The following is a 21,497-nucleotide window of genomic DNA, read 5'->3' as shown; positions in this document are numbered from 1 at the left end:
CGAAAGTTAACAGAACAGAAAGAATTTGCATTGCAAAAAGAGTTTACATGATGACAAAAAGAGTTGTACAGGGATCATGTCGACTAGAGCAACCTATACATAGCAAATTCTTACAGTTTAAAAGGAAAACAAAAGATACAAGAGAAATAGTTACAGATGAAACAAAAAGAGAAGGTCCACACTCGCAACAAGCTACTGTCCAGAAGGTAAACGGGCGAGGATGGAATGGAGGAGAGATTGAGTCTTACGCCGTTCAGCGGAAGCCAAACGACGGTCCTCAGCAGCGACACGGCGGTCTTCAGCAGCAAGACGACGATCTTCTTCAGCACGTGAAGAAGTCTCACAAAGAGTCTGAGTGCACGCGGACAAAGAATTCTCAAAACGATCTAGTCGCTCATGAATACCGGCAATGGAAGCCCGGATGAAAGCCTGGTCCTGGTGAGAGTCGACCGGAGGCTCTACCCTTGTAGCGGCTGCGGCGGTGGAAACCGCCTCAGAAGGAGGAGGAGGTGGAGCGTGGATGAACAGGGGGGCAGGAGGCGGAGGGGTACTAGAATGGCTCAGAACATTGATCCACCGGCGCTGGGTTAAAATTTTAATTTTGTCGCCTTTTGGTTCATGGGGAGGAACAACGAAACCCTTGTGCTGAAGGAGCCGAGTGATGAAAAACGGCAAAGGCAATTTCCGATTTTTAACTCGCGGAGCCCGTGTATTATGAGCATCATGCCAAAACTTCATAAATGTGGTCCAAATGAGCTCTGGGATGGAGAACCATTGGCCTTGGTCCATAGCATATAAGGCTTGCAGAAGGAGGCCCCGACGCTCGGTGCTATGCACCAAAGGGCAGACATTATGCTTGAAGACAGTGTCAATGAACCATAGGCGTTCCGGAAGATTGGTTTTGCGGATAAAAAATCGGGGCCTAGTAGGATCGTCAATAGTGCAAATGGCAGCGGCAATCTGCGCCACAGTTAATGTATCCGGCTCCTCATAGAAAGGGAGATTCTCACGATTGACAATGTCATCGGGGCACTCAATGGGGCAACCAGAAACCTGAATGATGTCGGTCATAGTGAAAGCATAGGCGGTGCCATCAATGGATGTAGTGAGAGAAATGGGTGGCTCTTCAGGGCATTGGAGATTCTGGTAGAAGAGACGCACTACACGGGGGTAGGCAACCCTGGCAAGGGGTGCGTAAATGTGTTGCAGACGCCGGTTAGTCAATTCGGCTACAGCCCACGAAGTTGTGGGTAGAATGTCAAAGGCATCCGTGAGCGGAAATGAGAGTTCGTAGTTGAGTTGTTTGCGATCCCAAGGATCACGTGGTCGCTCACGAGTGACAGCACGGGCACTTGAAGAGGGTCTAAGAGGGCGAGAAGGACCGGCACGAGACATTTAGAGAGGTGGACTTGGTTGAGGAATTTCAGCGAACACCTGGCGTGCACCACAAAAAGAAGAAGGTGAAAATGAGTGGGGAGGAGGAGGAAACCCAAAATTTTTGACAAACAAACAAGCCCTATTATCAACAAATCAACAACAAAGCATCAACAGAACCAAACTCCAACATTACAAGCCCATCCTCCTTGTAAAACACCATGAATGAACAAAGGAAAAGAAAAACAAATGAAGAGGACACAAACCTGAATTTCAGGGTATCCGAGAGCAAGAAGGAAGGCAGGAAGAGGGAGGTGAGAGGATGGGGTGGTGGGGTATTGAGGTGAGTGAGAAGTGGTGTGGGTGTTGGGTTGAGGATGGTTACTTGTGAGAGAGAGAAGGAAGGTGATGAGGTTGGGAGGGTGAAGGTGGTGGGGTGGTGTTTGGTTTGTGGTTGGGGGGGAGTGGGTTTTAAAAGAGTAGGGGGTAAGCTTGGTTCGAGCACTCGAAGGTGGACTTCGAGTGCTCAAGAATGGGGCAGTGGGCTCGGTTGGCTTGGGTGAGAGGACTCAAGGAATGGCGAGCACTCGAAGCTTGGCTTCAAGTGCTCTAGAATTGGGCAGAGAGGGTTTGGTTTGGTGGTTGGGGTGGGAGATGAGGTTGGAATGAAGTTTGGAGCATGCATGGGTGGGTTTGGGAGGTGGATGCAGGTTGGTGAAGGTTGCATGGTGTGTTGCATGCATGTGGCCGAGAGGAGATGAGGAAGGTTGTGTGAGTTGGTGGAGGTTTTGGTGCATGGGGGTGGCTGGGATGGTTGTGGTGGGTTGAAAATGCCGAGAGGGTGGTGAGCTTGGGGGTGGGATGGTGTGGGGTGGTCGTGCATGCATGGGCTTACATCCATGCATGCAGGACATGAAGCGGGATGCTGGAGGTTTTAGGTTGGTTGGAGATGAGTAAAGGGTGTTGTGTGGTGGAGAGAGAGAGGAGATGAGGTAGGTGGTGAAGTTGGTGGTTCAATGAATGGTGAAGATGGTTGGGGGGTGGATGGTGGAGTTTTTGAGGGGTGAGGAAGGAGATTCGAATGCTCTACATGGATTGAGGTGCTTGTGCTGGGTTGAGGTGCTTCGAGCACTCGCAAGGGGGAGGTCGAGTGCTCTGCATGGAGACAGTAGGCTCGGGTGGTTTGTATGGGGAGTTCGAGCACTCGGAAGAGGGAGCTCGAGTGCTCGAAATGAGAGCAGTGAGTTGGGTGGGCTGGGGCATGAAATTCGAGCACTCAAACTAGAATTTAGAGTGCTCGAAAATGGCTCAGTAGGCTAGGGGGTGAGCTCGACTGGGAGGACTGAAGCAAGGAGTGAAGGGGACAACATGCAAGACAGTGAGCACCATGGAAGTTGAATTTGTTGCAAAGGAATATGGAATGTGAGCAACATGGAAATGGAAGCTATTCAAAATGGAGTCCATGCATGGAAATTCCATGCATTTGCATTTGCAATCTCATTCCATGGGAGACAGTGAGCACTATTGCATGCATTTTCATGCATGTTGATGTATTTGCAACATCATTCCAGGAATTTTGCAAGTTGGCGACTTGGAAATGCAATGGAATGGAATGGAAGAATTTCTGAAAATTTTCAAATTGTCTCATAATGCTTGAATGAACTGAAGAAAATTTTTAAATTGCATCATCTTTGGAAAATTTCCAGACTTTGAATGAATTTGAAAATTTTGGAAATTTTGAATATCTCTTCAACGCAACATCACACAATTCATGGAAAATTTTTTTTTTAAAACTTGCAATGTCAATCCAATGCATGGATTAATTTTTGAGAATTCTTCAAACTTTGCAATTGTGCGCCAATGCTTGGATGAATGTAGAAAATGTTTAAACTTGGCAACTTTTCTCTAATGCATGGAATTTTTTTTTTTTTTTTTTTTTTTTTGTTAAAAAAAAAAAACTTGTCAACCTCAATCCAATGCATGGATGGAAAATTTTTAAACTTGGCATGCCATTCCTATGCATCGAAAATTTTTCATGTCATTCCCATGCATTGAAAAATCATTGCAAGCAGCAGCTTCAATTCAAGTCATGCATGGAAAATTTTAAAACTTTGCACATTATTCCAATCTAATGCATGGATGGATTTTTGAAGCTTTGCATGCATGGAAAGAAATTGAAATTTTGCATGGGACAATGCATGGGGAATTTTGAAAAATTTTCAAACATTGCAAATGCATGGAAAAATGTTAAACAGTGCAAGAATTTCAATGCATGGATGATTTTGCGAAAATTTTCAAGAATGTATTACAAATGAGACATTATGCACATGAGTAGCATTCCCAAGATCCGATGAAATTGCTAGGAAGCGATGGAAATTTTCGGGAATGAAAATGAGGGAAGCGATGGAAATTTTTGGCTTTTCTAAACCATTTCCCAGAAAATTTTGTAAGGCACGAGCAATTTCAAAGAGAAGGAAGCTTGGAAATTGAAAGAATTGCTTCCTTTGTTTTGCTAAATTTTCTGTCGATAGCTAGACCAAGCTAGAGCAGGCACTAATCCTCAAGAATTGGATCCGTCAAGAGGACTTCCTCAACTTTTTGGGTTAGAATTGTGCCGTCAATGCAAGGCTTAAGCCTTTGGCCATTTACCTTGAAGAGTGATCCACTTGCAGGATCATGAAGTTCGATTGCTACATGAGGAAAGACGGTAGTGACAATGTATGGACCATCCCATCTTGACCGGAGTTTACCGGGAAAGAGTTTCAAGCGGGAATTGAAAAGCCAGACCTTTTGTCCCGGGGCAAAAGACTTTTTGACGATGTGTTTGTCATGAAAAGCTTTAGTCTTTGCCTTGTAAATTTTTGCGCTTTCATACGCGTCATTACGCAATTCCTCAAGTTCATTTAATTGCAACGCACGATTAGAGCCGGCTTGTTTGAGATCAAAATTGAACCTTTTTATAGCCCAATAAGCACGGTGCTCTAATTCTACCGGGAGATGACATGCTTTGCCAAAGACAAGTCGATATGGTGACATGCCAATGGGTGTCTTATAAGCTGTCCGGTAAGCCCAAAGCGCATCGTTTAGCCTTACGGACCAATCTTTGCGGCCCGGTCTAACCGTTTTTTCCAAAATGTGCTTAATGTCCCGGTTAGAAATCTCTACTTGACCACTCGTTTGAGGGTGGTAAGGTGTAGCAACCTTATGAATGACGAAATACCTAGCAAGGACGGATTTTAGATAACGATTTCGGAAATGAGATCCGCCATCACTAATGATTGCTCGGGGCGTACCAAAACGACTAAAGATGTGAGACTGAATGAAATGGATCACGACTTTATGATCATTGGTTTTGGTAGCCTCGGCTTCAACCCATTTAGACACATAATCCACCGCTACAAGGATGTACTCATAGCCATAAGAAGATGGAAATGGTCCCATGAAGTCAATCCCCCACACATCAAAAATTTCAACAATTAAAATGTTGGTGAGGGGCATCATGTCTCTTCGGGACATGGATCCAAGTTTTTGACATCGTTCACACGATTTGCAAAAATTGTATGCATCCCGGAACAAGGTAGGCCAAAAGAATCCACTTTGAAGGACTTTGTTAGCGGTCTTTTTGGCACTGAAATGGCCTCCACAAGCAAGAGTATGGCAAAAATTTAAAATGTTTGTGGCCTCGGTTTCAGGAATACATCGCCGGATGATTTGGTCCGGGCAATACTTGAATAGTTCCGGATCTTCCCAAAAGAAATGCTTGACTTGGGAGAAAAACCGGTCCCTCTCTTGTTTGGACCAATGAGCTGGAATTTTGCCAACCGCAAGATAATTGACAATGTCCACAAACCATGGAAGAGTAGAGTGTGAAACTTGAAGAAGTTGCTCATCCGGAAAGGAATCACGGATGGCTGCAAATTCTGAAGATTTCTCAATAAGTAAGCGAGAGAGATGATCGCCGACAACATTGTCGGTCCCTTTTTTGTCCCGGATGTCAATGTCAAACTCTTGAAGTAAGAGGATCCATCGAATTAAGCGGGGTTTTGTCTCTTTTTTCGCTAACAAATGCCTAAGAGCGGCATGATCTGAAAAGACGATGACCTTGGAGCCAAGAAGATAGGAGCGAAATTTATCCAAGGCGTACACCACAGCTAGCAATTCTTTTTCAATGGTGGTGTAGTTCAATTGGGCATCGCAGAGAGTTTTGCTAGCATAATAAATGACATGCGGAAGTTTATCCACACGTTGGCCCAAAACCGCCCCTAATGCATAGTCGGATGCATCACACATGATCTCAAAGGGAAGAGACCAATTAGGGGGTTTCATGATCGGGGCAGAGGAGAGGAGAATGCGAAGTTTGATGAAAGCTTCCATGCAAGCGTCATCAAAATTGAACGGAACATCCTTGGCTAAGAGATTACACAAGGGCCGTGAGATTTTGCTAAAATCTTTGATGAAGCGACGATAGAATCCGGCATGGCCAAGAAAAGAACGGATTTGACGGACGGAATTCGGAGGAGGAAGATTAGAGATTAACTCAACTTTTGCCTTGTCTACCTCGATTCCCCGCTTAGAAATGACATGTCCTAAAACAATGCCTTCTTGGACCATAAAGTGGCTTTTCTCCCAACTTAGAATGAGATTCGTCTCTTTGCATCTTTGGAGCACAAGAGATAAATTTTTGAGACACGAGTCAAAGGAGGAGCCAAATACGGAAAAATCATCCATGAAAACTTCCAAGAACCTTTCAACCATATCGGAGAATATGGACATCATGCACCTTTGGAACGTTGCCGGTGCATTGCATAGACCAAAAGGCATGCGTCGATAGGCAAAAGTACCAAAGGGACATGTGAATGTTGTTTTCTCTTGATCTTGGGGGGCGATGGCCACTTGGTTATAGCCGGAATAACCATAAAGAAAACAATAGAAGCTTTGGCCGGCTAACCTTTCTAGGATTTGATCAATAAATGGGAGTGGGAAATGATCCTTCCTAGTTGATGAGTTGAGTTTACGATAGTCAATGCACACACGCCACCCGGTGGTGGTTCGTTGTGGCACGAGCTCGCCCGCTGAATTTTCAACAACGGTGAGCCCGGATTTCTTGGGGACAACTTGTGTGGGGCTCACCCACTTGCTATCAGAGATAGGATAGATGATTCCCGCATCTAGCAATTTGATCACCTCTTTCATGACCACTTCCTTCATGTTTGGATTTAACCGGCGCTGGACCTCTCTAGTAGGCTTTGCGTCATCCTCCATATGAATGCGGTGCATACAAATGGAGGGGTCAAGTCCTTTCAAATCTGCCACTGTCCAACCAATAGCTTCTTTATGCTCTTGGAGCACCGCTAAAAGGTTGGTCTCTTAGTCTTTTCGAAGGTCCGAGGCAATAATGACCGGAAGGGTTTACTTTGGACCAAGGAACACATACTTGAGATGGGCCGGGAGCAGCTTAAGCTCAAGTTGTGGCGGAGATAACAATGATGGGACCGGAGGAGTGGTGGAAAGTTGGGGAAGTGGTTCTTTTGGAATTTTCCAAGGAGGTACATCCATGATAGCATTAATATCAAGCAAGGAATTGACTTCTTGAATGGCTTGATCAACATCAAAGTTTGAGAAGTCAAAATGGGACATGTAAGTGTCAAGGGGATCTTTGCTTAGGATGAAGGGGAGAGATTCTTCGACCACTTCATCGATGACATCCACAAGAAAACAATCATCCTTATTGGAGGGATGTTGAGTTGCATGAAAGATGTGGAGTTTGACTTGCATGTTTCCAAAAGCAATGTCCATCACCCCGGTTCGGCAATTAATTGATGCATTAGCCGTGGCTAAAAATGGCCTACCAAGGATCACGGGAATGTGCTTTTTTGGGTCATGGACCGGTTCCGTATCAAGAACCACAAAATCTACCGGGAAGTGGAATTTGTCCACTTTGATGATAACGTCCTCGAGAATACCTCGTGGATGCTTGACCGATCTATCGGCAAGTTGCAAAACCACGGAAGTCGGCTTAAGATCTCCCAAACCAAGTTGTAGGTAGACCGAGTATGGAATTAAATTCACACTAGCTCCTAAGTCAAGGAGGGCCCTCTCGATTTTGCTGTCACCAATGACGCACGAGATTGTGGGGGCACCCGGATCCTTATACTTCGGGGGAGTGCTGTGCTGAATGATAGCACTAACATTTTCAGTCAACCTCACTTTTTTTGGCAAATGATTTCTAGAAGTGCACTTTTGAGTGCACAAATCTTTGAGAAATTTTGCATAGGGAGGGATTTGCTTGATAGCATCCAAGAGGGGCAAGTTAATCTTCACTTGCTTGAAAACTTCCCACATGTCTTGAATTTTACAATTCTTGTTCCCAAAATGTGTCGACTCTTGAAGACGTTGAGGAAACGGAGCTTTTGGCTCATAAGTAGTTTCCACATTTGGGGAGACATGTGTGGGATTTCCGTGAATGGTATTTGGACAAGAATTTGGATTAGAAGAGCTTGAATTTGGATTTTTCAAAGGAGAAACTTCCTCACTTTTGTCTCCATCGACCTTGTTGTCAACCACTCTACCACTCCGAAGGGTGGTGATAGCTTGAACTTGTTCATGAGTCGGCCCACTCGGAGGAGGGGTTTCGTCAATCACATGCATTCCTCTAGGATTTTCAAAAGGTTGAGAGGGAAGCTTGCCCTTGTCCTTTTGAAGCAATTGATTCACCGAGTTAGCTATTTGGCCCACTTGATTTTCGAGATTAGCTATGGATTGAGTATGAGAGTGAACCATTTGGAGAGTAGGCTGCAAGGATGTTAAGAGTTGCTTGTTGGCATCCATTATTTGCTTATTTAATGATTCCATCATTTGCTTGTTTGCAGCTACTATCTCGTCAGTTGGACACACAGGAGGTTGATTGGAGACATTTGGATTGTAAGGAGGACGGTAGCTTGAAGAGGCTTGGAAAGGTCTACCTTGATATTGAGAAGAGGGCTGATTTTGCCGCCCTTGGTTTTGGAATTGGGAATTCTGTGGGGCTTGTTGCCGCCACGAGAAATTCGGATGATCTCGCCAACCCGGATTGTAGGTGTTGGAATATGGATTGTTCCCGGGCCGCGAGAACATGGCATTAGCTTGCTCTTGGTTGGGACTAGTAAATTGCTCCGGTGTGGGGCAATCTTCCGAGAGATGGAATGGACTAGTACATGAAGCACAAACTGAACTTGCCGAATTTTGAGACAATGAAGGAGGAAGATGTGGTGCCATCAATTGGTAGAATTTATGAGCGATGGCATCCACTTGAGATGATTCCTCCCTTATTGACTTTGGTTGACAAGGGTTGGTGTTGTTTGGAGTGGTTGCGGTCGGAGCCCTACGAGAATTGTGTTGAAGTGAATTTTCACTCAAATTCTCAAGTAAGGTCCAAGCCTCATCCGCATTCTTGGACATGAACATCCCACCACAAGAAGAATCAACCATGAATCTATGGGTTTCGGTCAAGCCAGCATAGAAAGCTTGCACTAATTGCCATTTTGGGATCAAATGATGAGGACATTTTCGAAGAAGATCTTGTAACCTTTCCCAAGTCTCGTGGAGTTGTTCTCCATCAACTTGAGAAAAGCTTAGAATGGAACGCCTCATTTGGTTGGTTTTACTCACCAGATAGTACTTCTTAAGAAATTCTTGTTGCAATTGAGCCCAAGAAGTAATAGAGTTGGGAGCGAGGGAGTTCAACCAATATTTTGCCCTATCCTTTAGGGAGAGTGGGAAAAGATGGAGATGAAGTGCATTGTCCGGAAAACCTCTCAACCGGATGGTCGAACAGATTTCAAGGAACTCATCAAGATGCTTATATGGATCTTCATTATCAAAGCCATGAAATGATGGAAGCATTTGAATGGTACTAGACTTGATCTCATATTGAGCTGCATTGATGTTTGGCATTACTATGCAAGAAGGAGAAGCATAGGTGGTAGGGATGAAATGATCTCTAAGAGTCATTGGTTCTACATTAGGAATTTCAGCCCTTTCATTCCCCGGATTTCCTACGTTATCCCCCATTATATTGAATTCAGTTTCAAGGTCCCTTGTAAGAGTGGGTTCCCTAAGGTTCCGTCTAAGAGTTCTTTCAAGTGAATTTATATCAATAGGCGAGTCAAGTGTGGGAAGAGAGAGTGACCTACGGCCAAACATCAACATTTCACAACAACAGCATCACAACAAATCTTTATCATCAACTCCACATACGATGTTCCCTTTCTCCTCAATTATCAAGACAGAAAATAAATGGCCACGACAAGGACCGATGCTTGGAATTGAAAATACACAATTGAAAAAGCCTCGACAAGGGCTTGTAATTTATCTACTTCTAAGCTTAACACATGCACGATATTCACAATTTGAAACTAGAAGTCACGAGACTTACCTGGGGTCCTCTAGACTTACAATTTGCTAGCATTCCCACGGCGAGATTTGAGTTCCTAGAATCTCACTTACAACACAAAAATGGTTAAACCACACAAGAAATATTCACAAAACACAGTATTCACAATCAAACTAAATTTAACCCTAGAACCTTGGTCACTAAACCGTTTGCAGTCCCCGGCAACGGCGCCAAAAATTGATCGGTTGGTCAATTAAACATCAACCTTCGCAATAGCACAAATCATTGTAAAATAGGGCTATTGGTCGGGTAAGTCGAACCACTGGGACTGCGCTAGTCTATGGCAACCTAAGTGTCTAGAATTGTTCTTAGAATGATAAGGGGTTCATAGAGGTTTGTTGGATGTCACTTAAGCTAGGAAATTAAAAGTGCATAAAACAATGAATTGCAAGAATTCAAGGGAGTGAAGTACAAGTAAAGAAGGCTAGGGAAATGAATCCACCTCCATCCCTATACACATGCTAGGTTAAGAATAATTTAAGGGAAAAACAACATATATGATAGTCATGATACATAACAATACTAGGTTGCTATAATATCCTCAAGAAGTTCATTTAAATAGGAAGGCAAGAATAAACCATCAAAGGTTCACATGATCAACTACCTAAACTAAAATGTAGCTTAGAACATGCTTACTAAGTCAAGGATTATCAAGCCCTAATTTAAATGGTGAATGCACATAAAGCAAAGAATCAAGTATAGACCATCAAAGGGAAACCCTAAGCCATGAACTATCTAGGTTCTCCAACTCCATGCCATTGAAACCATTCCATGATCTAACTTCCATTGTCACCATGGAAGTGCAAGCAATATGATTACGAAAAGCAACCATCCAAGACAAGATGAATAACTCACAATAATCATTTATAAACATTCAACATTCATTACAACAAAAGTGAGGCTCTTGACCATGGAAAGACTATCAAAAATACATTGTAATCCCCAAAAATAAACTATACTAACACATGCTTACAAGGGAGGGGTTTCATCACCTCCCTAGAAGAAGAGTTAGTTACCCATTGGAGCCTTAGAATGAAGAAGAAGCTTGAACTCCATCTCCAATTTTCGAGCTCCCTTCTTCAAGCTTGGAGAACTCTCTTTCTTTTGCTCTCTTCTCTCTCCTCTATCTTGCTAAAAATCAAAGATGAAGATGTGTGGCCCTTGGGTAGCTTTTTATGCTCCAACAACACCCTCTCTCTCCTCCAAGGAACACCTCCAACCACTTCATAAAGAAGGAAGATGGCATTGAGGAAACCAATGTGCAAGTGGCTGAAATTGAGCCATTTCCGAGTGCAATCTGCCTGATTTTTGAGCACTCGCAAAGTGATCTCGAGCACTCTAACTTAGTGCAATGTGCAACATGCTCCTCTTGCTCAGTGCTGACCTATTTTGGCAAAACTGCTATAACTTTGTGCCCTGAACTCCGAATGATGATCTGTTTGAAGATTTAGAGAGCTGATTCAGTGCTTTAAAAACTTCATGTTTTGATGAAGACCCAATTCTCAAGTCTAGTTGGTCGAAAATGGGGAGAAAGGCAGTACTTCAGTGCTGCCAGGCAGTTCTGCGCACCTCTGTTACAAAGATCATAACTCTCTGCTCCGAACTCCGAATGATGAACCACTTGAAGATTTGGAAAGCTGATTCAGAGATCTAAATCTTTCATGTTATGATGGAAGTCTAGTTCTTGAGTTTGCTAGGTCGAAAATGGCGACAAAAGTCAGGATCACTGCTGCCAGAAATTCAGAAATGGCATCCTTTTTGTTCAAAATTCCACAAGGCATCATTTTTGCTTCCTTTTTGCACTTTAACCTGAAAATGCATAAAAACATGCAAATGGAGTTAATCTACATAAAATAATTAATAACTGGACTTTGTTAATGTAATTTAGGGCGTTTGAATATACAATATTCGGCGCTTATCAGGATGCAATCAAGCAAATTCCGGCTTATGCCAAATTCTTGAAAGACTTGTGCACCCAAAAGTGGAAGAATAAGAGCCAAGCACCAAGAAAAGTGGTTTTGACCGAGCAAGTAAGCTCAATTTTGCAACATAACACTTTGCCAAAGTTTAAGTACCCCGGTTCACCTACTACTTCATGCATCATTGGTGATCATATCATTAATAGGGCGCTTCTTGACTTAGGAGCAAGTGTTAACCTTCTTCCATACCCGGTTTATGTCAAATTGGGCCTAGGTGAATTAAAACCGACGTCGGTAGTTTTACAATTTGTCGACCGATCAATTAAGAAGCATAGGGCTATAATTGAGGATGTTTTGATAAAGATTGGTAAATTCTTCTTCCCGGTTGATTTCGTTGTCATTGACATGGAACCGGTCCCCAATCCTAAAAGCCAAATTCCCGTTATCCTTGGCCATCCTTTCTTGGCAACCGCTAATGCCAACATCAATTGTAGGACGGGGATAATGAAGATCTCATTTAGCCACATGAAGGTGAAGTTGAATATCTTCAATCCCACACCCAATTCATTTGACAAATATGAAGGAAAGGTTAATGTTGTTGATAAATGTCATGATCTTCAATGTCAAGGAAGTGAGCTTTTGTGTAAAACCAAAACTTCAAAGGGATCATCTTCAACCTTGCATTCTCAAAGTGTTGTTTCAAATTCTTGCTTTAAAAGGGCATGGAAGCCCAAAGGTTGTGATTGCATAGACAAATGATCAAAAGTTTCTTTTGAGCTTAATCCAACAAGTTCTTCAAAAAACCATTTGTTGGGTGTAGTTCAAAGCATCTATCACCCCAACAAGGAAGGGATGCATTACAAGATCTTTGATTCGGGCTAAAAGAGCCCAATGTCTTACTAGAGACATTAAAGACTAGCAAAAACATTTCGTAGGGTGTCAAAACCCTATTCCCCCCTCATTTCTATCTTAAATTTCATTTCTTGCGAAGTCTAGATACTTGTTTTTGGTTCATATGCATTGCTAGGAACTGTGATTAGGATTGCATGAATTTTTGTGTTCTGATTAAGCATTTTGCATAAGTTCGATCGATCTCAAATGAGAGTTCGATCGATCGAACTTCCACTTGCATCCAACACTTAGAAAAATTTTCTACCTGCATCCAAATCACCTCTCTGTCCCATCATTCGAACTTATTCTTAGATCGATCAAGAGACCTTCGATTGATCCAACTTCAAAGTTTGATCGATCTCATGACCCAACACTTAGAAAAATTTTGAGCTTGCATCAATCTGCATATTTCACCTCTCTGTCTCATCGATCGAAAACATTCCAAGATCGATCTGAAGTTCTTCAATCGATCCAATTTCAAAGTTCGATCGATCTTCAAGTTCAAACACTTAGCCAAATTTTTGAACCAAAAAGCTGCATATTTTTGCCCTCTGTCTAATCAATCGAACATTTTGTTCAGATCAATCTCAGTTCTTCACTTCTCTATTTTGACCCTTGTTTGACTTTATTTGACTTTTTAATTTTCAAAAATCCAAAAATATTTTTATTTTATTTTATTTTCCAAAAATTCAAAAATATTTTCTATTTTTCAATTTTAATTTTATTTTTTATTTTATTTTATTTTTCAAAAATTCAAAAAAAAAAAAAAAACAAAAATCCAAAAATATTTTATTTTATAATTTTTTTTTAATTTTAATTTTAGTTTTTCATTTTTCAAAAATTTCAAAAAAATACTTTGGGGAGAGTTCATCAAAGTTCGATCGATCTGAAATCTCGGTTCGGTCGATCGAACTAGTAGGGAAATGTTTTTAAAAATAAAATCGAGAGTTGTGAGATCGATTACAAAGTTCGCTCCAACAACTCCCTACCCTACCCTTTGTTTCCCTCATCGTCGCCGTAAACCCCAATCACCCTCTCCATCTTCCTCATCTCCGGTGACACCTCCGGCGACATCAAGCTCACCCCGAATCTCACTCCCTCTTCATCTCCACTTCTCTCCTTCGGTTGAGGTAAGATCTGAGGCACCATGCTTGATTTCGGCTTAGATCTCATGCTTGCATGCTTTACATGTTCAATCCATGCCATTTTCATGATAAATCCACCATTGACGAGCTTGAAGCATGTATGTATATATGTGTATATGCTTTGTATATATTTGTGTATTTAGATTCGATTTTGGGAGTATGGGCCTTGTTTGGGTGATGGTAATTGATGATTTGTTGTGTTGATGGGCCCACGACCATGTCGTGAAGGCCCCCGTGCTTCCAAAGTCACAGATCTGTGACCTTTGAGTTTTCACCTTTGCACAGTTCGATCGATCGAACTTCAATCTTAGATCGATCTTGAGAGATCGATCGAACTCATACCTCAGATCGATCGAAGTTTTGAGATCGATTTCAAACCTTTTTATGATCGATCGAACTTCACAGATCTCATACACACACTTCATTCATCATGCCTTATGTTCATGCTATCTCATATATGCCCAACGCCTGTGACATTCCACATTGGATGTATTTCATACTTACACTATTTAGCATGTTTCATATCCTATCACTTGCATAGATTCATGTCATATATGTTTTGATTTGACATGCATGTTTCTATTTTGTGCTTTCAATTTTTAATTCTGGTACTAACTCCCCTTGCAAGTTTTTAAATTATTTTTCAGGCTATGACTAAGCGCAAGACTATTGCCAAGAGGCAACATAGTCCTCAGAGACATATCAGACCACAGATAGAGGAGCCAGCAGAGCCCTCTCATGCACAAGAGGAACTAGTACAGCCTACTCCACCTCAATCACCTGCTCATGAGGCTGAGGATGATCATATTCCATCCACCTCTACAGCTCAGTCTGCATTTACACCATCACCATCTCCACCATATACTGGAGCTGAGCATTCACCAGTACCATCTCCACTGCGCCAGCCAGCTCAGGAGCGTGATAGGCCCGCGCCTAGATATGCGCATACGGCAGTAGACCATGAGTCAGTGTTCGACACAGCCTTTTTCTCCAGATCAGTGCTAACCCGATCAGCTTACCAAGACATTATTCAGAGCAGTCTTGCAGCTATTCTTGCCCCAGTTACAGAGCCAGTCTACCTACGGCTGGTACGGTTGTTCTTCCAGAACCTCCGACCATCCCCGCGTACCACAGGGGTAACCTAGGGGTTTAAAAGGCTTGTTACATGTGCTAAGTGCAATCGTGTTCCCTACGAAAGTGGCGTTATCCATTTATTGTTTTATAGTTCATAGTTGTATAGTTGTTCATTTCATTCCTTTACTTTCTAGTTCATTGCTAGGGACTAGCAATATTTAAGTTTGGGGGTGTGATGAGCGCTGAAAAGTGCGTATTTAAACCCCTTAAGCTTAGGCATTCTAGTACCCTTATCTATCTTACTTTACCATTTTAGATTGATTTCGTATTATTTCCATTTTCAGGCACTTATCCCGAAAATAAGCCAACTCAGACAAATAAGAGCTTAATTGAAGCAATTCTGGAATGAATCAAAGAAATGAGCTAAGTGGAAGCAAAAGGAAGAAAAAGGTGAAAATCAACATCTTCAATTGATCTCAAATCAAAGTTCGATCGATCCAACATGATCGATCTTAGCACTTCAAGATGGATCAGAGCCATGATGACATTTTCGGAGATCTCAAAAGTTCGATCGATCCAACATCATTCTTCGATCGATCGAACTGCTTTATCCTTGTCCAAATGATTGATCTTATCTAGTTATACCACCCTACCAACCACTTTTGTCCTTTTCCCAAAAATATCTTCAAAATATCTCAGATTTGTCTTTATCTAAAAAACGCCACTAATGAAGATCGATCCAGCCTAAGTTCGATGGATCTCAGCAATGTTCGATCGATCCAAGTCCAAGGTTCAATCGATTGAACTTCCTCCAGTACGAAAAAGTTAAATTTCCAGCTCACTGAAAATTGTCCTTTATCCAATCATTAGGGAATATTGTGTACAAGACCCCAGCTCATTTTTGGGTGTCATTTGACCTACTTATATAAGGATAAGGGTTGCTTTTTACAATGGGGAGCCAATATCATATCATATCATCTATTGGAGAGCAAGCTTAGAGGAGGAGGAGGCCAGAGACACCATTAGAGACTCTTCATCATCTAAGGAGCAAATCTCAACCATGGAGTTAGCCCTTGAGGGTTGGAGAAGCACTACCATGAGTGGCTAGACATCCTCTTGGGGCTAGAGTTAGCCCCAAGCATACTTTCTATATCTTAATCTTGTGTATTATTGAGGGATTAGTGTTGTAATTAATGTTTTGACACTTTGATATATATAGATCTTGATTGTTCAATGATTTATGTGGTTAAATATTTTCAATTGATCATTTCATTCTATCCATATGTCTATGTATGTTAGAATAGATGTTCATGTGCTTGTCTTTAGATTTTGTGTTATTAATGCATGTCTATGTGTATTGATGCTATAGATTTAAAGATTGTCAAAACATAGTGCTTAATGGAATGCTCTTGTGATTTTCTTGATGGTTCATACTTATTCCTTGATGGATTGTGCCTCTCTCCTAATTTATTTTCATGCTAGTAGTGTAGTTATAGTGTAGTGTTAAATGGGAGAACAATCCATGCTTGTTGTTTGATGATTCATGCTTTTGAATGTAAGTAGCATATGTCTCTAACCTTGTGTTGTATTTGGCTTATGAGCTTAATGAAAGGATTAATGACTTGTTTTAATCTATTGTGCCTTTCACATGTTGTTTAGACAATATATGCTTCATTGCTTAGATATATTATGCCTTTCACATGATGTTTAGACAATACATGCTTAAGTAGTCATCCTTACTTGTTGAATCAACCAAACACACACACACACACCAATATTGTAACACACCATTTGCCCTCATTAGTCACTTGTCAATGGTTTAGAAATGCATTGCTTGGTGGTGATCTCTAAACACCAAGACTCTTCTCTCTCTTATTTGCTCTTAGTTGCATTCTTTTGTTATCACTTAGTTTAATTTAGTTGCTCTCTAGTCTAATCAACCAACCAACCAATTGTTTGATCACTCGACCTACTAGCCTTAATATCGATTCCATAACCTTGTTCGACCCTCACAATTCCTTGGGACGATCCCTACTCGCCCTAGCTATATTTATAGTGAAAGGTAGTAGTGGCTTCTATAAATGTAAAGCTTGGCCCTCGCCTTAATGCACACTCTCTAAGCTTGATGGTAGTGTGACAGACCAGTCAGGATGACTTGTAGCTTTTAAATTTCCATTTCATGCAAATGTTAGCATGAAATGTCATTTTGTAGCTTATATGTCAAAACTTGTATCCTTGATTCCACATATGTAATGTGTACATAAGTACACTTTTTGTAATGTATTTGACGTGTATAACATGAGTCCAAGGATCAAGCATGTTTATATTCGCACTTGTATTCATTTGGTACCACATTTTGTTTAAGAAATGCATTTTTATTAACTTTGGAGGTTGGCATGTCAAATTTTTGTAAATAAATTGTAATAAGGCCATGGACCATTGTAACATGTTTAAAACACCATTTTACACTTATGTGTATATTCACACCATTACACGATAGCATATAATGTAAATTGATCATGCCATGGGGGATTCAAATGAGACTTAGGAACTTTTTTTCAGCCTTGGTGCATAATAGGCCTGATTTTCACATTTTCGACCTATTTCGGTCTATCGGTGGCTCATTTCGGTCGATCGATTCATTGTTCAAATTGATTTGAATAGTATTTTGTCAATTCCAGTAGGCAATTTCACTTCGAGCCACAAACCGGTCGACCGGTTTGTCATTTCGGTTAACCGAAATGAAGGCTCATTCCCTTTCTGTTCCTGGCTCACTTCGGCCGACCGAAACTCTATTTCGGTCGACCGAAATGGAGCTGCCTTGTTAATTTTGTTTGATTGTTGTTTCTTCAAGCTTGTACCAATTAGTTTACTTCCATTCGACTTCGTTAATCTTGTTTGGGCCATTTAATGGTATATGTGATCGAGTTTGAACTAGATCTTGTTCCCTTGGTTGTCATTGGTGCCACAGGGTACCATTTGACGCCTTTCATTCTAGCTTTCGCTTTCGGTTATTTCCTTGAGTTTCGTGACTTCATGAAAGGTCACTCTGGTGTCTTAGGGATGATGATGTCTCTATAGACCTTGTTTCTGTTTTGTTTCCGCATTTTTGGATCCGGTTTGGGTCATCACAGGATACACTGGATTGAAAAATCTAAGGTCATCACAATGACTGCTTATCATTACCATTTGTGCTCTTGATTTTTTGGGGTCTCGTGGTTGCCTTTTCGTTATCTGCTTCATTTTGTCTATATATGTTGTGCCCTTGCTATTTAGACATCCAGATCTGCAGTTTTGTTCTTGATTCTACGCAAGAGTTTTTCTGACGCTGCATAATCCTCTTCCCGTCCGTTAAGGTTAGTCACTTTTTTCTTATTCCCTCTCTGTCATTATGAGTCAAGCGAGTAGCAAATGGACCTATAGTGTTTGTGCATCCAATTATGAGTTGGTAACGCTGGTAGTGAATTCGAGTGGCGATGTTGAGGGGCTGATTGTACTTCCCCCAGATATTGTAAAGAGGAAGTCTTTCTCTATTGCACAATTGAGAAAGAAGAATCGTGTCCCTTCCAATGTTACCCTTAAGGAATATGATTATAATCTGAATTTTAGTATCGGCGAGGGTTTGGAAGAGGGCGATATATATATTATGATTGGGCAGACTTCTCCTTAGGGCTTGGATGAGCCCTAAGCTTGTAATCGAAACCCTTGTCTTTCAAATTTTGGGGATTTATATATTGTGATTCATGCTATAGTCTTGTGTAATGAAACTTGGTTGTACCAAGGATTTCTATGGTTAATTCTTCCTATTGATTCTCTATGTTGGTTGCATATTGTCTTATGTGTGATTAATTGAGAATTAATCTTTACACTAGATACTTTTTGTAATTGTGTTTAGTGATAGCTATGCATGGTATTTATTGGATACATTTATCAATTAGTCTGATGGATTATGCTTAGACTTGTTGGTTGTACTACACTTTAGTTTACTTATTGTTAGGTAGACAATTCATACTTGATTTTGATAGTCCATGTTTATTATTGCAAATTGTCTTATCCTCTTGATTGATATGTGCTTATAGCCACATCTTAATTGCAACATTGTTTTTCCCCAATTAGTTGAAAGCAAATTGTTTAGTAAATGAGTTTAGTGGTGATTCCTATGCCCTAAAACTCCTCTCTTATCTCTTAAACTTTACTCGGTTTAGCTTAATTTTCATTGCATCATTTAAATTGAATTTTAGATTAATCACCTAACCAAACCTCTTTTCAATCTGATTAACACTAAGTCAAGTTAGATTATAACTTCGTGTTTAATCCCTGAGGACGATCCCTTCTCACTATACTTAATGTATAAGTATTAAGTGGCTTTTATAAATTGTAAAAGTTGATGGCTTTTATATGTACACATTTTGTGCACACGCCCAAGTTAGCACTAAGTTTTTGGCGACGTTGCCGGGAATTAACGGTTTTGTTGGAATCGAATTAGGCATTAGTGCTCATTTGATTGCATTTTTGAGAAAATGCCATTATTGCCCCCCTAATTTGATTGATTTTACTTGTGGGGAAGTACTTCTTAAGGGATTCTTGTTGCAAGTGAGCCTAAGAAGTGATAGTGTTCGCCCCGAGAGTATTGAACCAATATTTGGCTTTATCTTGTAGGGAGAATAGGAAGAGTTTCATCTTTAAGGCTTCTTCCGAAAAATCGGTGATTTTAACGGTTGAACATACCTCTAGGAATTCGTCCAAATGCCGCTATAGACCTTTATTTGGTTTGCTATAAAAGGATGGCAACATTTGAATGATTACAGTCTTAATATCATAATGATTGACCCAAACATTAGGCATTTGGTAGCATGTGGGAGAATTATATGCATTGGGAATGTAATGAACCTTAAGAGCCCTAGGTGAAGGATAAGGCAAAGGATGGGGTTCATGGTGATGATGGGGTTGAGGATGAGGACATGGACTGTCAATATCCGCCATTAGAACGAGACAGTGGTTGTTAAAGAGCAGGAGCTTTTTATCACGTTTTCTAAGTTCTCTAAGAGTAGAGTCGATTTCGTGATCAATAGGAATAAGAGAATTATGAAGAGACCTCCAACTGAGCATATACCACAACAAAGCATATCACAACAACTTTTTCAACTTTACCACAAAAACATCCATATACATTGATCCCATCCTCCTCAATTTGAATAAGAAAAGTAAAGCAATGATAGCCTCAACAAGGACTATACACCAACAAAAACAAAAATTACACAATAGAATTTCAAGAGTTCAAGATACGCTCACAACGGTCCGAAGCAAAATACCATGATCCCAAAGCTTACTTCTCGATCTCTCGATAAAGTATCTAATTGCACACACAAACAAATAATAAGAAAATAATATACAAAAGTCCTAAGCAAACAATCAAATGATCACTACTCTTAAAATTGATTCAATTAAACCGTAATCCCCGGCAACGGCGCTAAAAATTGATCGTCATTCAATGTGGTTTGTCTGATACCCCTCGGATCCGAGACACGGGTTGATCAGGCCCAGGCCCAAACCCGAGGGAATATCAGACAATTAATACTTTAAAACGAACACAGATTACAAAATGAATTAAGAAGAAATAAATAATAACGCTGAAAGAAACTAAAAATAAAATCCTTAAAAATATAATTATTAAAATCCGATACTCCAAAACTCCATAAGTTTAACAACTCGGGAATCCATTTGGTGGACCCCTAATAAAATCCCAAACTGAAAACTAAAACAACTGAAATGAAACATAAAACTAAATATAGAGAGTAGTCCTACGTAGTCGGAAGAATGAGTGTCTGTATCTGCTTTGCACGTCCAAGCTCTAACCCTGGAATTGACGAACACCTGAAAATAAAAGAGTAGGTCAGGCCCACATGTAAGTCCTATCCTACTATGATCAATACAGAAACCCGATACGCAGATATATCCTAGATGGCTCAACAATATCTAATAGTTTGTACATAAGTATATCCACACTACTGGACTCTCACTAGACTATGAAGAGGGTCTCAACCTGAATAGAAGGCATCACGCAAAACGCACCTGAGTGGGCATGAGTACCTAAGCCTAACAGGGTATACCTCAACTCTCACAGCCAGCTACGCATCCTACTGCATATACGCACCCTAACCGACAATCATGAGACTCAAGCTCATAACGTGGTACCATAATCATATATTTAAAGTCCTATCACATTCATCCATAAGAAATCTAGTTAGCCATTTAGCTTGTGCAGCTTCTTTGACTTAAATACAAGTTGGATTTATTTTATAATCCATTCCCTTATTCCGTATAAGTAGGATTTAGTATTTTGAAACAAATCCGTCCCTGGTATGCCACCGTCCTATACCAGTGCACACAATCCATACATCCAATAGTTGATAATACAGACAATGAAAGTAAATATCAACTATCCATAAATCCAAAAGAAATCCAGTTAGTCGTTCAGCTTATTCAGCTGCACAGACTTAAATATAAGTAGGATTTTATATTTATAATCCATTCTCTTATTCCGTATAGGTAGGATGTAGTATTTTGAAACTACTCCGTCCCTAGTATGCCACCGTCCCATACCGATGCATACAACACACAAGTCCATATAATTGACAAAGCAATATTAGTAACTCATCAATC

The sequence above is a fragment of the Cornus florida genome, unplaced genomic scaffold (genome assembly GCF_030987335.1).
Source record: "Cornus florida cultivar Cherokee Brave unplaced genomic scaffold, ASM3098733v1 CherokeeBrave_3.0.0_Hap2_Chr11, whole genome shotgun sequence".
NCBI lineage: Eukaryota > Viridiplantae > Streptophyta > Magnoliopsida > Cornales > Cornaceae > Cornus > Cornus florida.
This window is presented reverse-complemented; position numbering follows the sequence as displayed.